This window comes from Delphinapterus leucas, chromosome 4, assembly GCF_059928025.1.
Source record: "Delphinapterus leucas isolate spDelLeu-1000000601 "Yukka" chromosome 4, BTC_Dleu_Yukka2, whole genome shotgun sequence".
Lineage (NCBI taxonomy): Eukaryota > Metazoa > Chordata > Mammalia > Artiodactyla > Monodontidae > Delphinapterus > Delphinapterus leucas.
In genome coordinates, this window is record NC_143132.1 from 149,480,409 (window position 1) to 149,500,271 (window position 19,863).

General features: G+C 42.5%; 1 pseudogene; it reads left to right on the forward strand.

Moving 5' to 3' along the window:
- The first annotated feature begins 5,220 nt into the window (after nt 1-5,220).
- Nucleotides 5,221-7,113, forward strand: LOC149749462 (large ribosomal subunit protein uL23 pseudogene; annotated as a pseudogene).
- The last annotated feature ends 12,750 nt before the right edge of the window (nt 7,114-19,863 follow it).

Here is a 19,863-nt window from a genome sequence, read left to right on the forward strand (position 1 = left end):
ATGACAGAGTGGTGTTTTTTTTGTTTGTTTGTTTTTACATATATCCACTCTTTTTTAGATTCTTTTCCCATATGGGTCATTACAGAGTATTGAGTAGCATTCCCTGTGCTATACAGTAGGTCCTTATTAGTTATCTATTTTATATATAATAGTGCATATATATTAATCCCAATCTCCCAATTTATTCCTCCCCGACACCTTACCCCCTTGGTAATCATAAATTTATTTTCTACATCTGTCACTCTATTTCTGTTTTGTAAGTAAGTCCATTTGTACCTTTTTTTTGTTTTTGTTTTTTCTTTTTTGTTTTTTTGTGGTACGCAGACCTCTCACTGTTGTGGCCTCTCCCGTCGCGGAGCACAGGCTCCGGACGCGCAGGCTCAGTGGCCATGGCTCACAGGCCCAGCCACTCCGCGGCATGTGGGATCTTCCCGGACCGGGGCACGAACCCGTGTCCCCTGCATCGGCAGGCGGACTCTCAACCACTGCGCCACCAGAGAAGCCCTGTACTTTTTTTTTAATTCCACATATAAGCTATATTATATGATATCTGTCTTTTTCTGTCTGACTTACTTCACTCAGTATGACAATCTCTAGGTCCATCCATGTTGATGCAAATGACATTATTTCATTTTGTTTATGGGCAGACTGTCTTTTGATTTCCAGTTTCTAAAATATGTGGTCTTGGAAACCAAGTAGACAGACCTGTGGTTTATTAAACCAGACTGAATCCTACATGAGAGGTTTTAATAGCCCAAACTCGAAATATCTCTGGGTTTGTGGTGGACAGGACTCTGACAGGATCTGGTCTGGAGCTGCATCTGGAGCCACAATCCTAGTGGCCCAGGATAGCATTCTGAGGTATATTTCCCTACTCCTTGCCTCCCTTTCTCTTTCCTTCTGAGGTAGGATTGTAAAAAATTCCACTTTACCAAGAATAATTCTGGATTTGGTTGCAAGGAAAGAATAACATTTTAACTTGCTTAGAAAAAAGAGGCATCTATTACAGGATCTTATTCATCCATTCAGGAAATATGTAGTGAATGCGTACTTTGTACCAGGCATTGTTCTAGATGCTAGGGATACATTAGTACATAAAACCATATAGAATCCCTGCTGTCATAGAACTAATGATAATCCCATGCCATCACCAAAAGGCAGGGTTGAGGCTGGACCTCCAGAACCAGGACTCAAATCCCATCATGTCTTTCTTTGTTTTTGCTTCTGCTCTTGTCACTGTGCTCCTGCAAAGAGCATCCAAGCCTCCCATCTGATGCCTTTGCCATTAGAGAAGATCCACCCCTTTCCCTTCATTCTTAGCGTGAAAAATTCTCTCTCATTGGCCTGGCTTGGGTCACATGACTAAGTCACATGTATATTTCCTGACCTATCAATTGTGGCCAGTTGATATCTATAATTGACTCTCCTCACATCAGTGTTGGGATTGGAGGAGGAACAGTTCTTCCAAAGAAGGGGGATGCTATTTCTTAAAGGAGGGTGTAGTGCTGGGCAGATAAAATAGTAGCAGTCTATTATAACATCCTCTTATGCTACTTTTTACTACATTCCTTTTTAAATTAAGGTTAGTGTGGACATGATTTATATTCCCCAATATATTCCCAAGACCCTCAAGGACAAAGATTGTTTCATTCACCTGTATTTTCTTCTAATCAGGTAGCATGAAACCTTGTTCATATAATAGAAGCTTCATAAATGACTGACATTAATAAGTGGCCTTGAGTTGTTCAAATATCTCCACCATCTTGGGACACATTAAGAATTGTAATGCAAGCTAATATTTATTGAGCACTTACGCTGTGTCAGGTGGTGCACTGAGTACTTTGTAACTATTCTATCGTTTAATCTGTACAGCAACTCTATGCTGTAGATACATTTAAAAATATTATTTCCACATTGAAACTAAGGCTTGGAAAAGTTAAGTAAACTTTTAAAAGTTACACAAAGTTACACTCTTCCTTGTTAGTATATCTAGATCCGCCTCATTTTTTAAATCAGTTACACAGCATTCTTTAGGTATTTTATGATGTATTTTGCCATTTCCATAGATGGATGCAGACTGTTTTCATTGTGGAACTTGGACTGAGGTTTGAACTCAGGAATCTCTGACTTTTAAGAATCTGCACCAAATCAATCTGCTATAGCTTTCTGGTGCTCTTTGGGAAAGTTGTAATTTTATTTCTTTTATTCCAACAGGTGCCTACATGCCGTTCTTCACTCTTTGCTATTTTAGCACAGTGGTTAAAAAGCACAGACGTAGAGAACAAAACGTATGGATACCAAGGGGGAAAGGGGTGGGGTGGGGGGAATTGGGAGACTGGGATTAACACATATACATTGTTGATACTATGTATAAAATAGACAACTGATGGGAACATGCTGTATAGCACAGGGAACTCTACCTAATGCACTGTGGTAACCTATAGGGAAGTCCAAAAGGGAGGGGATATCTATATGTGTATGGCTGATTCATTTTGTTGTGCAGTGGAGGCTAACACAACATTGTAAAGCAACCATACTCCAATAGAAATTAATTTAAAAAAAGCATAAGACATTTCTCTTGTCTGTTTGTACTCTGGAAGAAACACGCTGAGGGGTGCCCAAGGAGGCATGTGAAAAGGTGCTCATTGAAGAGTTTTTATAAGAGCAGATAACTATAAAAAACTTGTGTCTGCCAATGGAAGATGGCAAAATACATAGTAAAATTCACAAGAAATACTATGCATTGATCAAAAAGATTGAGGCAGGTCTGTTTGTATGAGCATGGAAAGTTCCATATCCCATGATCAGTTAACAAAAACAACATTCAGAAAAGTATATATAATATGATTCTACTTGTGAAACACAAACACCACAAAATATCTGTGTCTAATATGTATGTGCTGGAGACAAGGGATCAAAAACCCAGGCAAACTAGCAGGAGTTGGCAAGAGCCTGGTTTGGGTCAAAGGTCAAAGAGAACTTTAGGCATTTATATAATGATCTAATTTTCTAGCAAAGAGTATTTTTCAACTGTTCCTGTTACTTATTTAAAATAATATAGAAGAACTTAGAAGTTTTGTCAGAGTTTTGTTAATGAGCACACTTACCAGCGAGACCTTAGGGCCTATATTAGCAAGAATTATTTCAGACAGATATTGGTTGAGTCAGAGTTTTCTTCTGAATCAGGTTGACACTTGGAAAACTATACCAATCTTACATTCTTAGGTTAAAATAGCTGATCAAAGGAAATGGGAGAAAAGGCAGTTTTCCTCTACCAAACAGTATAGATTTGTCATTCATAAGCATATAGCTCTCTCCTTGGAGACTCTGTAACCCAGTGGAACAGATGAGTGTCATTAGGAAACTCAGGATGTTCACTTGTGACATTTTCTCCAGCCAGTGTTGTGGTTTTAAGCCATGTGGACAGATCTGCATGCTAAAGAGCTTCTTTTTTTTTTCTTCAATAGAAAATGAAATGTTATTTTAGGACTTTTCCCCTTTAATTATCTGTTTAATTTATTGGTTATCCACTGGCTTCTCTCTTTGGTGTGGATCTGTAGTTTTCTCTAGTACTTCTGGGAATTTTAATCTAATTTTTTTCATCTGCTCCAATTTATATTTCCCAAAGCTTATGTCTCTAATTGATTTTTGGTGTGATTTTTGCACCTCTGTGATTTTTGTACTAGGTTTTCCTAGTGTGCCTGTTAGGAATATTGGCAAAGATGCCTCACAACTGAATAAAGACAAACACATTTATTGACTTAGCATGGCTTTTTCTCACTTCAGCCCCATTTCCCAGCGGTCCTACTTGGCATTTTGAAACCATCTGATGATTCAAAGGCCCTTTGAAGTAAGCTGAAATCATGAAAATGAATCTAAAAATCTGTTGGCATTTCCACAGCAGTTTCTTAACTCTGTTGTGCAGTTCCAATCCTCCGCTAAAACCTCAACTCTAGATGCAATTTTCCAGGCAAGACCAACCCTGAAATTACCTTTTTTTTTTTGAGGAGGAGGATGCCAAGGTGGGAAGGTGCTTTCTGGCAGCCTGGCGCTGCCATCTCCAGCCGTGAATTCTTGCAGGGGTTTCACATTTCCTGTTTGCAGCTCCATCCTTCCCCTCACATTGGCTCTACTGTGTGAAAATGGAAGCTGGCAAACACCGCAGGATTCTAATAAGTTTCTCAGTATTGCAAGCTGTGTGACTTTCCTTACTGTGGAACAAGGTAGCAAAATGAAGCTAAACAACAAACGCATTTCCATCAACAAAATCTGTAAAACTGCGATGTAAACTTCAGCTCCAGAAGCCTTAATTTAGCCCACTTGAGAAACTCACCTCCTGCTTCTTTACTTCGGAGAAGACAAATTTATTTCTCTTTGTTCGATTTCTCTTACTTGCTAAAAAGGCTGATGGGTTTCTAGCACAGAAAATATTTTAATAGAAGGACTTTGACCCCTTTTTCCTTCTTAGGACGTACATGGCTAACGGGCTTTAGGCAGAAGAATGAACAAAATGAGCACAGGACAAAATATATTTCATAAGAATGTCTATTGGAGAGTTTTCCTCCCAAGGAACATACTCCTAACAGTTACTTTATAGAAGAGGTAGATTCAATGATCACTGAATTAATTGAAGTTCAAAAAATGCTATTACATTTATTGAATAAAAAGAGATGCAAAAATATCTTAATGAAGCCAAATGTGGTGTGAATTCTGGGCATTCATGCAAAGACTGTATAAAAATAAAAATGTATACATAAGAATATGGTTTTGAAGAACAATGAACTTGCACTAAGTAATCTCAGCCAGCACTTCCATTAAATGATAGAAATTTGTTTAAGAGGTAGAAGTGACTAAAAGGACCTGCTAAAGGTCATCTTGTTTGGGAGGTTTTTCTCCACTTCTCTATGGTCACACCATCCTTCGTGCACCTTTGGTATTTCCTTAACACCTGTGTTAGGCCTTTATAACAAATGTCATAGACTGTGTGGTTTAAACAACAGACATTTATTCTCACAGTCCTGGGGGCTGAAGTCGAAGATCAAGGCACCACTGATTTGGTTCCTGGTGAAGGATGTCCCGTACTCCTTGCTCATTCTGCTGCTCCGGATTATTCCTTATACACACCAAATGAGATATGCCCCAGGGCCTTTGCACTTGCTGTTCCCTCTGTCTGGGTGCTCTTTACTTGAGCACTGCTGGCTCCCTCACTGTTTTCAAGTTTCCATTCAAATGTCATCTGATCACTCTGTCTCTTTATTCTCCCATTTTTCTCTAGTTCCTTTCCCTAATTAATCTTTCTCCGTAGCACAGATCGCAACCTGATTATCATTACTTATTCATACAGGTATTGTCTTATTTCTCCTATTGGAATGTCAGCTCCATCAGGGCAGAGTTTTTGTCCTATTCACCACAGTAATCTCAGAATCTAGAACAGCACCTGGCACTGTCATGAAAAGGAAAGAAAGACACCCTTTTCACGAAGATGGCGCTGAAGGCGAAGAAGGAAACCCCACCCCTCCCAAAACTGCAGCCAAAGCAAAGGCTTTGAAGGCCAAGAAAGCAGTGTTGAAAGGCGTCCACAGCCACAAAAAAAAAAATCTAGATGTCACCTACCTTCCGGCAGCCCAAAACATTGCAGGAGGCAGCCCAAATATCCTCGAAAGAGCGCCCCTGGGAGAAACAGGCTTGACCACTATGCCATCATTAAGTTCCCCCTCACCACCCAGTCAGCCATGAAGAAGAGAGAAGACAGCAACACACTTGTGTTCGTTGTGATTGTCAACACCAACAAGCACCAGATTAAACAGGCTGTGAAAAATCTCTATGACATTGACCTGGCCAAGGTCAATGCCCTGATCAGGCCTGATGGAGAGAAGGCATATGGTCCACTGGTTCCTGACTATGATGCTTTGGATGTTGCCAACAAAATTGGGGTCATCTAAGCTGAGTCCAGCCAGCTCATCCTAAATATGAAAATTTTCACTCTTGAAAGAAAGAGAGGAAGGAAGGAAGGGAAGAAGGAAACAAAGAGGCACATTTCCAGCCTACTTAGAATGACAGGTGATCTGATCTGATAAACATCATCTGGTGGAAATTATGGTCATTTTGATGATGAAGAAAAAAAGAAGTGGTTCTATGTTAAGAGATTCTTTCTTGGACTTTGTGAAAGACTCAGAAACTATCTTTTCCTCAAGTGGAGTTTCTTTCTTCATGGATATTAGCAGCATGAATTTAATTGGCAAAGTGTTAATGGAGGTAAATGCGCATTTCTTTTAAATAGTAAAATAAAATTCTTTGAGCCTTTTGTTTTTTATTGCTTGTGTCTTGCCAAATGTCTCTGCATAACCTCCAGCCTCGGGTGGTGGCGATTAGGAGGACTTGGTGGTGTGGCCTGGAGCTAAAGCTGTAGGTGATATGAAGTCATCCCAAGAGAGCTGGTGTCCTCAGGGGTTTATGATCTGGGTGCAGAGAACAGACGTTCACCTGCAGCATCTAAGACAGTGCATGTAGGATGCAGAACTAAGATGAATCCTGCAGTTTAAAAATACTGCAGAGGGCTTCCCTGGTGGCGCAGTGGTTGAGAGTCCGCCTGCCGATGCAGGGGACACGGGTTCGTGCCCCCGTCTGGGAAGATCCCACATGCCGCGGAGCGGCTGGGCCTGTGAGCCATGGCCACTGAGCCTGCGCATCTGGAGCCTGTGCTCCGCAACGGGAGAGGCCACAACAGTGAGAGGGCCCGCATACCGCCAAAAAAAAAAAAAAAAAATACTGTAGAGATTCAGAGGAAAATCATGCCTGTAGGCCAGAAACATAAGAAAGCCTTGTAAGGAAGATAGGATTTGCACCATGTCAGGAAGGTAAGATAAGACCCTGCTGGCACAGGGGTAGGGAGCATAGCTGGCATAATTCAATTGCTGATGTGTTTGAGGGACCAGGAGGCCAGGGTGCTATTTCCATGTCTGTCGCATTGGAGTGGAAGCAATTGCTTGCTTCTCCATCTACTTTAGAAGTACCACATTGCACAGTGGACCTTGCCCATCTGACTTTCTTTTCAACTTGGGCCATCAAGTTGGAGCTTTTCTAGTCTGAGACTTTTTTGCCCTTAAGCAAAAGCACTCACTCTAAATCACAAGACCCTCCCTTTTCTAGGAGTAGACTGTCTCAGGTATGTGATATTGGCTGCCATCCTCTATATTTACTTTGGAACTTTACTGCCACTGTTGGAAAAAGTAAAATAACAGTGTTCTTTTCTGTGTGTGTCTTTTTTTTTTTAATTGAAGTATAGTTGATTTACAATGTTGTGTTAATTACTGCTGTACAGCAAAGTGATTCAGTTACACATATATATACATTCTTTTTCATATTCTTTTCCGGATATTGAATATATAGTTCTCTGTGCTATACAGTAGGACCTGGTTGTTCATCCATTCTCTATATAAAAGCTTACATCTGGGCTTCCCTGGTGGTGCAGTGGTTGAGAGTCCGCCTGCCGATGCGGGGGACACAGGTTCGTGCCCTGGTCCGGGAGGATCCCACATGCCGCGGAGCGGCTGGGCCCATGAGCCATGGCCACTGAGCCTGTGTGTCCGGAGCCTGTGCTTCACAACAGGAGAGGCCACAACAGTGAGAGGCCCGCGTACCGCAAAAAAAAAAAAAAAAAAAAAGCTTACATCTGCTAACCCCAACCTCCCACTCCAGCCCTCCCCCAATCCCCTCCCTCTTGACAACCACCAGTCTGTTCTCTATGTCTGTGATTCTGTTTCTGTTTCATAGATAGGTTCATTTGTGTCATATTTTAAATTCCACATGTAAGTGTTATCATATGGTATTTGTCTTTCTCTTTCATAACAGCATTCTTAATCCCTGTCTCTAGGGGATGATGTGGGGAACTTGCTCAGCCAGCAAGGTCACCCAGTGTGGAAGGGGTGATGGAGCGCCTCAGAAGTTGTAGGGAGCTCTGAAATCAAGGGCATCTCAAAGCTCCTGCTGTTCTGTGATTCAGGGCTTCCTGCCGGGCTCTCGGGCCAGCTAGATCAAGCTTCGCTGTCACACACCTCTTCTGCCATGGAGAGTTAAAGCATTTCTCAGCCTGACACTGCAATTTCCCTGACAAGGTTCTGGCTGACAGATGTTCCCCAAATTAAAAAGCAGTGTACCCTGCCTATTTACTATTTCATCTTTTCAAGGAAGGAGAACAATTACTTATTTATTTTTAAAGCAAAATCACTAACCCCGCACATTGTCATCTGCAATACAAGTTGGGTAATTTAGGAGCAATCTTGGTTTCAGTGATGATGTTGGAACCATAAAGTGGATTCAATTTCAGATTTACAGGTTTCAGAGGGAGGTTCAAGAAACTGTCATATATCCTGACTTCCCTTCATCTCTTCACCCAGGGAAGTTTTTCTGCTTGTCGTGGCATCCTTGTGCTCTCGCTACTCACTTCCCAGCTGCTTTGGGGAGGTAAGTGATACCCATGAGACCTGGATCCTCTGGACAGTTCCAAATGCCGCCAAAGAAAGCAGCAGATGGGATAGGATTTTGAGATCACGTAGAAGATGCTGTCTCACCTGCATCTGCTCAGTCAGGGGCAAGTTGGTGGTTGAAAGCATCATTTTGCATACTAACTCTGTTGTAGGTGTGGGACCTTGCCCTGGAGCAGAAGGGAAAAAAAAAAAGATCTAAGAACAGATGGAATTCTTTTTACTTGACACTGTAGAAAGCTGTGCAGAAATGATCACTTTTGGGAGAAAGGTATTTTAATTGAATGAGTCTTTGAGAAGGGGACAGTATTATATACAGACCATTTCATATGGAAGATCATTTCCCCTTTCTTGAACATTTTTCTTCTGTATTTTTCATGACACTGTATTATCTCAGTTCGCTTCCTATTTCTCCATCCACCTCAGATTTCTTTAGATATGTACCCGGGAGTGGGATTGCTGGATCATAGGGTAGTTCAATTTTTAGTTTTTTGAGGAACCTCCATACTGTTCTCCACAGTGGCTGCACCAACTTACATTCCCACCAACCGTGCACAAGGGAAGGGTTTAAGGACAAAGTCTTATAAAAACAGCCTTAAAATATGTCTCTTATTATGGGCTTACGTTTGGGATTTTTTTCCCCCTGTTAGCTTTGGATATTTAATGCATTTCAGGATCCTGAAACCCAGAACTGGAGGTATTTTGAGGTGAACCTACTAAGAATCCATTTTCTGCTTATTTTGCTCTATTTTTCATGCAATGAAAAATGAGAACATAAGGCCAAATTTTAGTGCATTGTATTAACATTAAGATTCAATAAAATCTCATGTCTTATAAATAAGAGGAAAGATCTCAGTGGCAAAGGAAGAAAAAGCAACAGATGACGGATGCTGTTCCTGCAAGATGAACGACCAAGTGTACTCACTGAATTCCATTTTCCATCGCCTGCCAGGCTTGAGAAGTGGAAATGCCACACAGGCCACCGTGTTGGCTTGGGCCATGAAATTCCACACAGTTACCCCAAAGCCAAGGGTAACAGCTGAGAGAAACCTGAAAAGAATGACAGGTGATTGATTACACTTGGGAGACATAGCAAGTCTTGTTGAAACTTGTATAAAAACATAACAGAGGGATTGGTTCAAGATGGCAAAGTAGAAGGACGTGCACTCACTCCCTCTTGCGAGAGCACTAGAATCACAATTAACTGCTGAACAGTCATCCACAGGAAGACACTGGAACTCGCCAAAAAAGATACCCCACATCCAAAGACAAAGGAGAAGCCACAATGAGACGGTAGGAGGGATGCAATCACAATAAAATCAAATCCCATAACCGCTGGGTGGGTGACTCACAAATCAGAGAACAATTATACCACAGAAGTCCACACACTGGAGTGAAGGTTCTGAACCCTAGGTCAGGCTTCCCAACCTGTGGGCCCGACAATGGGAAGAGGAATTCCCAGAGAATCAGACTTTGAAGGCTAGTGGGATTTGGTTGCAGGACTTTGACAGGACTGGGGGAAACAGAGACTCCACTCTTGGAGGGCACACACAAAGTAGTGTGTGCATCGGGACCCAGGGGAAGCAGCAGTGACCCCATAGGAGACTGAACCGACCTACCTGTTAGTGTTGGAGGGTCTCCTGCAGAGGCGGGGGGGGGGGGGTGGCTGTGGCTCACTGCGGGGACAAGGACACCGGCAGCAGAAGTTCTGGGAAGTGCTCCTTGGCGTCACACCTCCCAGAGTCTGCAATGAGCCCCACCAAAGAGCCTGTAGCCTCCAATGCTGGGTCACCTCAGACCAACAACCAACAGGGAGGGAACTCAGCCCCACCCATCAGCAGACAAGCAGATTAAAGTTTTAGGGAGCTTAGCCCCACAGAGCAACACCCAGCTCTACCCACCACCAGTCCCCCGCATCAGGAAGCTTGCACAAACCTCTTAGATAGCCTCATCCACCAGAGGGCAGACAGCAGAAGCAAGAAGAACTACAATCCTGTAGCCTGTGGAACGAAAACCACAGTTACAGAAAGATAGACAAAATGAAAGGCAGAGGACTATGTACCAGATGAAGGAACAAGATAAAACCCCAGAAAACAATTAAATGAAGTGGAGATAGGCAAATTTCATGAAAAAGAATTCAGAATAATGATATTGAAGATGATCCAGGACCTTGGAAAAAGAATGGAGGCCAAGATCGAGAAGATGAAAGAAATGTTTAACAAAGACCTAGAAGAAGTAAAGAACAAACAGATAAACAATACAATAACTGAAATGAAAAATACACTAGAAGGAATCAATAGCAGAATCACTGAGGCAGAAGAACAGATGAGTGACCTGTAAGACAGAATGGTGGAATTCACTGCTGTGGAACAGAATAAAGAAAACAGAATGAAAAGAAATGAAGACATTTCTAAGGGACCTCTGGGAAAACATTAAACGCACCAACATTCACATTATAGGGGTCCCAGAAGGAGAAGAGACAGATAAATGACCTGAGAAAATATTTGAAGAGATTATAGTCAAAAACTTCCCTAACATGGGAAAAGAAATAGCCACCCAAGTCCATGAAGCGCAGAGAGTCACAGGCAGGATAAACCCAAGGAGAAACACGCCGAGACACATAGTAAACATATTAACAAATATTAAAGGCATTTTTCACAGAACTAGAACAAAAAATTTCACAACTTGTATGGAAACACAAAGGACCCTGAATAGCCAAAGCAATCTTGAGAAAGAAAAATGGAGCTGGAGGAATCAGACTCCCTGACTTCAGACTATACTACAGAGCTACAGTAATCAAGACAGTATGGTACTGGCACAAAAACAGAAATATAGATCAATGGAAAAGGATAGAAAGCCCAGAGATAAACCCATGCACGTGTGGTCACCTTATTTTTGATAAAGGAGGCAAGAATATACAATGGAGAAAAGACAGCCTCTTCAATAAGTGGTCCTGGGAAAACTGGACAGCTACATGTAAAAGAATGAAATTAGAAGAGTCCCTGACACCATACACAAAAATAAACTCAAAGTGGATTAAACACCTAAATGTAAGACTGGACACTATAAAACAGTTAAAGGAAAACATAGACAGAACACTCTATGACATAAATCTCCGTAAGATCTTTTTTGACCCACCTCCCAGAGAAATGGAAGTAAAAACAAAAATAAACAAATGGGACCTAATGAAACTTAAAAGCTTTTGCACAGCAAAGGAAACCATAAACAAAATGAAAAGGCAACCCTCAGAATGGGAGAAAATATTTGCAAATGAAGCAACTGACAAAGGATTAATCCCCAAAATATATAAACAGCTCATGCAGCTCAATATTAAGAAAACAACCCAATCCAAAAATGGGCAGAAGACCTAAATAGACATTTCTCCAAAGAAGACATACAGAATGTCCAAGAGGCACATGAAAAGATGCTCAACATCACTAATTATTAGAGAAATGCAAATCAAAACTACAATGAGGTATCACCTCACACTGGTTACAATGGGCATCTTCAGAAAATCTACAAACAACAAATTCTGGAGAGGGTGTGGAGAAAAGGGAACCCTCTTGCACTGTTGGTGGGAATGTAAATTGATACAGCCACTATGGAGAAGAGTATGGAGGTTCCTTAAAAAACTAAAAATAGAATTACCATATGATCCAGAAATCCCACTAGTGGACATATAACCTGAGAAAACCATAATTCAAAAAGACACATGCACCCCAATGTTCATTGCTGCACTATATACAATAGCCAGGTCATGGAAGCAACCTAAATGCCCATCGATAGGCGAATGGATAAAGAAGATGTTGTACATATATACAGTGGAATATTACTCAGCCATAAAATGGAACAACATTGGGTCATTTGTAGAGACGTGGATGGACCCTAGAGACTGTCATACAGAGTGAAGCAAGTCAGAAAGAGAGAAACAAATTTCATATGTTAAAGCATATATGTGGAATCTAGAAAAATGGTACTGATGAACTGGTTTGCAAAACAGAAATAGAAACACAGATGTAAAGAACAAATGTATGGACACCAAGGGGGCAAAGCGAGGGGGGGCCGGGTGGTAGTGGTGGGATGAATTGGGAGATTGGGATTGACATATATACACTAATATGTATAAAATAGATAACTAATAACCTGCTATATAAAAAAGATAAAATAAAATTCAAAAAAAATTAACATATAACAGCCCCAGAAATAATCACAGTGTTGAGCCTGGGCCACACTGTGTAAAATAACTCAAGTATTTATGATTAATTTGGTCTCTGGCTGCATTTGCTAGGAAGTCTTGCTGTGCGTGCGTGTGTGTGTGTGTGTGTGTGTGTGTATGCCGTGTGTACTTATTACGGATTCAGTTACTTTGGTTGGCCAGCAGAGAGCTAAAGCCTGTGACTGATTTATGGAGTATTTCTTTCTCTTAATTGACCAGCCATGATACAAATCCCATTCTGTGAACGTAGAGGCTTATGCATAAGCAATAAGCACAAACGGATCTTTTGGTTAAGGTCAAAGTCTGTTCCTTTTACATTCTACAACCCCATCCCCATCTCCCAGGGCACTTTATAAAGGCTGAATTTTTCAAATCCAGTACCTTTTTTCTTTTTTTCCCCTGGAGCTGCCTCCTTCTGAATCAGACTATTTTGCTTAGGGAGGATTAGATGTAGATTTCTTTCAATAGACAGATTTATTCCAAACATCCCCAGTCATGTGTCTTTCACTGTACAAGTAACTGTACTTCAGTTGCCAACAATAGATACTGATACAGGTTACCTTGAGCAAAAAAGGAATTTATGGAAAGGATGGAGTGCTTGATTGAATTAAAGCAAAGGCAGCATAACCAGGTGTCAGAAAGAAAGCAGAGGTTTTCTGAGAATCTAGGTAGAGAAAACAAACGTTTTTCTTGGCCTACCATGGACAGGGTAGACGAACTACACAGTCTTCTCTTGTGAGGTTCACCACTTGTGGTAAACTCGTAGTGATGGTAGGGATGCAAGGTAGGTGGAAACTGCTGCTTCTTAGAACCCAAGCTTAGACCCGCACTCTCTGCCACCTTCACTCACACGCATTGGCCAGAGCAAACCACACAGCCCAGCCGTCGACCCACGAGGCTGGGAAACATTTCTTGCCGGCAGCCGGGTAGCAGGAGGAACAGCAAAGTCACATAACAAAGGGCATGGATATAGGGAGGGGCAGACAGCTGTGGTCAATCATTCAATCTACCTCGAGGTCATTTCCTAAAGAGAATGCGGAGTAACAATATCAAGGGGGAGAATGGATGCAAGGCAAGCAAGTGAAGGTCTTCAGTGGGACGGCGGTGCCATTTAGGATTTGGCACATTGGCAGTGCTGGCAGACGTCTCTTGATACATAGGATTGTGGGTATGAGGAGAAGTTTGGGGTGAGTTTCAGAGAGCATAGTTTCCAGTCCATACGTGTATCTGGAAAATTGCTACTCCAGCCGGGCAGTGGCAAGGGGTCCTGGAGTTGCCCTTCCCATCTTTGGAAAGGGGAAGAAAGAGCTTGTTCTTCTGCTTAGAATCAAGTGTGCAACCATCTCTTGGAAATACGCTCATGCCACCTGGATGATCATTCAACGCAGCTTTCACCCTCAAGGTGGCTCTTGGTGTTCATTTTCAGTCTCATTTGCAAAAAGTTGTTGAAACTATAAGGAGGGTTACACCGCGGGTACCCACATTCTCTATGGATGTTGTGGTTATCTATAAACATGTAACAAATTACCCCAAACTTAGTGGCTCAGAACAACCATTTATTATGCTCATAGATCTGTAGGTCAAGAATTCAGACAGGAAACAGCAGGACTGATTTGCCTCTGCTCCATAATGTCTGGGACTTCAGAGAGAAGACTCAAGAACTAGGAGTGGTTGACAGCTGGGGGCTAGAATCATCTGAAGGTTCCATCCCTCACATGCTTGGTGGTTGCTACTGGCCATTGGCCGAGAGCTTACCCGCTGGAACTGTTGGCTGGGATATCTATACACTCCCTTTTCTTGTAGTCTGGACAGAACCCAGTGGCTGGGTTCAAGGGTGAGCAGCCCAAGATAACCAGGTGGAAGCTGTACCGTCTTTGTAAATCTACCTTTCGAGGTTGACAGTGCAGTGGCATTTCCACAGCATTCTGTTCATTGAGGCAATTACAAAGGCTTTCTGAGTTTCAAGGGGAGGGGAATAAATTTTAATTCTCGATGGCAAGGTAATGAAAGAACATTTGGAATCCAAAATGTTGATGCAGCTTTTTAATTTTTAACCTTTTTAAGGTTTTCCTTAAAATTTTTATTTCCTGCTGTCCAAAAGTTGTTCTTGATGCAGCTTTTTTAGACAATACTATTTGCTACTATAGTCTGCCATCTGGCTACAAGTATACACATCCCTCCCACAAACTCATCCTTCTCTCAAAATCCCTAGTTTCATCTGATTATGGCATCAGGCTTGAGGCCCAGGACCCTGTCATGTAAATCAGTTCCAGGGTTGGGAAGGGCATGGTACAGGAGCAGCCGTGTTGGGCAGTGCTTACTTTCATACCCACATCCAGGGACCTGCCCTGAGGTCCATGCGTTGATCAGTCAGCAGCCTGGTCTAAACCAAGTGTGGCTTCTGTCAGAATTCAATACGGGTTCCAGGTGAGCCCGAGACCCAGACTTCCTCAGCAGAGAACTGGGGTGAAAATGCGGTACAAGGCAAATAAACTGCTGGGGGCAGGCCACAGGTATTGGGATCGTGAGCGATAGGTCACGTGCTTTCATGTTTGCCTCAGGGACTTAGGAGCTGCTGGGCATATGAGATACAGAAATGGCGGAGACAGACTCTCTGAGGCCAGGCAGAGGCTGTGCCACACATGCCTAAAGCCCAACCCTTGTGGGAATGAGGACAAGTCCTGAGCAAACAGGAGCTGTTGCTTTGCTTAGATTACTGTCAACGGTCATTTTACCTGCTTTGTGTTTTCACGTGGGCCTGCTAGGTGTGTCACTGCTCCAGCATTTTAATAGAATTTCCTAGGTGAAGGAGCTACACAGAGATAGCTTTACAAGGCACTGAAGTATTTCCCCGACTCACGCTCAACAGTAAAGATACTGTTGTTCCCCTTCAAATAAATGACTCTGCTGTCACCCTTTTTCTGGATCCTTCCCACTTCTCTGACTTATCCATAATCAAACCTACCCAGAACCACTTAACTAAAATCAAAGAATCTCGGTGTGAGCTCAGACATCACTGAGCTCATAAAAGTTGTAGTGTTCCCCAAGAAAGCTTGAGGGCTTACATGTCTGTATGCATGTAAGAGATGAGCAAAGGATTTGAATAGACATTTTTTCCAAGGAAGATATACATCATTAGGGAAATATAAGTCAAAACCACAATGAGTACCACTTTACAGTCACTAGGATGGCTATAGTCAAAACCACAGCTGAAACATGTGTTGGCAGGGATCTGGAGAAACTAGAACTCTCTTACATTGCTGGTGGGAATGTGAAATGGTGCAGCCACTTTGGAAAACGGTCTTTTGAGGCAGTTCCTCAAAAGGCTGAACATACAGTCTCCCAGAAGTTCTACTACTAGGCAAGTACGCAAGAACAATGAAGCATGTCCACAAATGTTCACAGCAGCATCATTTATAATAACTAAAAAGTGGAAGCAATGTGAATATCCATCAACTGATGAATGGATAAACAAATGTGGTCTATCCATATAACGGAACATCATTTGGCAATGAAAAGAAATGAAGTATTGGGACATGTTACAACATAGATGAACCTCAAACACATTGTGAAATGTTTGAAAGAAGCCAGTCACAAAAGGCCACAGATTATGTGATTCCGTTTATACAAAATGTCCACAATAGGAAAATCTATAGAGACAGAAAGTAAATTAGCAGTTGTGCAGGGCTGGGGGTGGGAAGAGGAAAGAGAGCAACTCTTAATGGGCTTAAGGTTTTTTTGGGTGGGGAAGGGTAAGTGCAAATGTTCTAAAATTGATTGTAGCGTTGGTCGCGCAACTTAAAATACACTATAAATAGGTGAATTGTATGGTATATAAATCATATCCCAGTAAAGATGTTTTTTAAGATTAAAAAAAGACTTAAAAACTATGTCTTGATCTTATTATATGTCTTATGTCTGGAGTAAGTCCAACTGCCTCTCTCCACGCTTTCAGTTGCTCTGTCTGAACTGGAAGTTGTCAGGGGTCAAGGGAGGGAAAGGCACTTCAGCCTTGGTAAAGTCTTTAAGCAAGATCACAAGAGAGTCAGTTTTCTTTGTTTTTAAAATTGTCCTGCTCTATTCCTTGTTCTGTTCTATGTTCATTTAGTTCAGGAACCCTAAATGCCAAGACTCTTTTATTTCATCAAGATTCAACCCTCTTGTCATAGAGAAGAGAGAATGTTATTATTCCTGACTGTCCTCAGTAGAATTGACACATTAACAGAAGCACACAGAGAGGGGACCATGCTTACGATCAATCGTGGTGTGTTTGTTGATAATGCAATTTTAGGCAACGATCAAATAAGAGTTTGTCGTCTTTTGTTCTTCAAATCACAAGTCTACAGGCAACAGCTACGAGGTAGTAGTGCTGTGCTCTGTAGTGTTTGCTTTTCCATGTTTTTTTCTCTCTTTCTCTTTCTCTCTCCACCCCTTCTCTTTCTCTCTCCACCCCATCTTTTGCCACATATATTGGGTAGGAGAAAAGAAGATATTAAAGGTGTCTGGTACCCCTTTTGTCATCAACCTTTATGAGGCTTTGGAAACGTTTGTTGTCAAAAAGATTACAGGTGTAACAACATGACTCTTCAAGCAGGGATTTCTCTCCTTCCTTTCATTCAACACTGTTTAGATGGTGAGCACCCACCTTCCAGGCTGGCAGGGAGTTCAGCCTCTGTGCTCCTTGTGGCCTCCCCACCCAGGGTCATGCTAAGGCTCCAAGGTCATAGGTGCTGCCGAGCCACTGTGGTGGCTTCATCCTCCCCTGTGCTTTGTCCCTTTGTTCATGGTCCCCTAAGGTCCAGGGGCTCTGCCACTACTCCACTGGTGTTGCAGGAATGATTGATAATGTGAACGTCAGAGCATCGGATACGGCCTTCCTAGGAACACCACTGAGACATGCTGGTGCCGAAAACTCGGCCTCTGTGCACTGGTGCCAAATCTAATCTCGGAGACAGAGTTTTGGGTGAAGTGGAAAAGAATAGCTTTACTGCTTTGCCAGGCAAAAGGGGACACAGTGGGCTCCTGCCTTCACAAACTGTGTGTCCCAACTGGGGGAGATTTGGTGAGTTTTATAGCAATGGTTCAAGGACGGGGTTGCTGATAAGGATTTGGGTGTGTGCAGGGCCTGTACTCCTTTAATCTGGTCTCAGGTAGTCTGATGAGTTTCTGTGGTTCCTTTAATCTGGAATGAAGAATGCTGACATCTTCTATTTGGTGGGGGTTTTAGTTCTGCAGAAGAGCTCAAAGGTATTGTTACTGTACCCCTTGAGGGAGAACCAGGGCCCTGCCCCAAGGCTGCACTATTGTGCCTTGGCTTCTCCTCCCTTCCCTAATTAGCAACTATTTGAACCTGCCCTTTGGAACTCAGGGAAGGTCATGGAGGCTGAAGTCTATTCCCTACAAACAAGAAACGGGGGACGCAGAAATACTTCCATGCCCAGGAGCCCCAAAGGGTCCTGCTCAGTTTCAATATGGCTGAGGCTTTGCCTTTCAGGAAGCAGAACACCAGTCCCCACTGGTCAGGAGACCCTGCCCTGTGCCCACCTCACTCTGTGACTTTTCTTCTCCTCTCTTGTTGCACTTGGAAAGCCACTTCAACTGACTTAAACTTTTGAAATTAAAAGCCAAGGCATGAAGTGTGTTGACAGTCTCTGCTTTCCAACCTGCTGCATTCCTCTGCCTTCTTGGCTTTGGAAACACAAATATTAATAGTGCAAAAAATCAATCATTCTGCAGAAGAATCTGGGACTTGCTTTGGGTGTGTCTACCACCTGGAGACAGTGACAGAATTGTGCTCCATGAGAGCAGGGACAGTATGTCTCTGATCCACCGTCGCCATGTCCTCTTGGGGCCAAAGGGAATGTTTGCAGGTATAAATTCGTACCTACAGAGAGTTGAATGCTTGCCTCTGTCACAGAGGGGAGGTGGGATGGGGGTGGGTGAGCGTTTTCCACTGCCTGGATGGACCTGGAGTTGCTAATGCTGGGTGAGTGCCCAAGGGGATGGTCTTACCTTATTTTATTTACATTCTCACAGCTCATTGGATTCAAATTCTACTTTATTTTGTGGTCTCAGCTCTCTTTGTCCACTCTTAGGGATGAAAATTGTAGTCTCATTTTGCTTCCATGGCAATAAATGTATAGCATTGTCTTGATCACTCTTTCTATATACATATATATATTTATAATTATATTTATATACTCCTATAATATGCCTTATATAATTATAAATAAGTATATAATTATTTATATACAGCTAATAGTAAAATATTAAAATTATATGTATATAATTTTTTTCAGCCTCAATAGCATTTCTTGGATAAGAGTTTCTCAAGGTGGCTTTTCAAGAACTGGATTCCTGCTGTGTATGCCACTTTCTCTTACCAAGAGAGGCTGTAGGGTAGAGTGTGCCGAGCTCAGCATCCCCACTCAGCCGCTTGCTTGCTCTGTGGTTTTGAAAAGGCTGCTTCGCCTCTGTGCTTCAGTTTCCTTTTCCCTGAAATGGGAGCAGTGATGACAGTACCACCTCATGGGCAAGTGGCGGTCATAGAATGAATGAATATGGTTGTCATCCCTAGAGCCCCCAGAGCACACACACGTAGGAGGAGGTAACTGTCTTTGGAGCATCTCTATGATTTGAGTTTTATTTAAAAAAACATATACATGGAATAAAATGTTGGGGGGAAACATATAAGTAATTGCCTCACTCATGTCTCAGAGACTTGAGCCAAACAAACAAACCGACCTCAGGGAATCCTCCTTTTACCCAACAGTGAGAGCCCAAAGCTGTGATGAGGGTGTCCAGGGCCTCCGCAGCCTGGCCTCACCCGCCCCCCCCACCTCATCCTCTCGGTGTCGGCACACCACCCCCACCAGACTCTGTTCACACTCGCCCTTCCCTTCGCACGCAAGAACGTCTTCCTGCCCTTTGTAGGAGGGCACGTGTCACCCTTCTCTGCCTGTGAAAGTCTTTATTGTTAAGGGTCTGTGTAGCACTTCCTTTGTGAAGTCTTCTGTTTTCCCCAGCTCAGAGGTACTCACTCTCTTTAGCCCTGACAACGATAAAACAAGAAAAAACTCAACGTTATATGTTGGCACTTATTTCCTCTACTTTGTTGTATCATTAATTGTACATTTGTACTTCTCACTCTGTTGGAGAGCACAC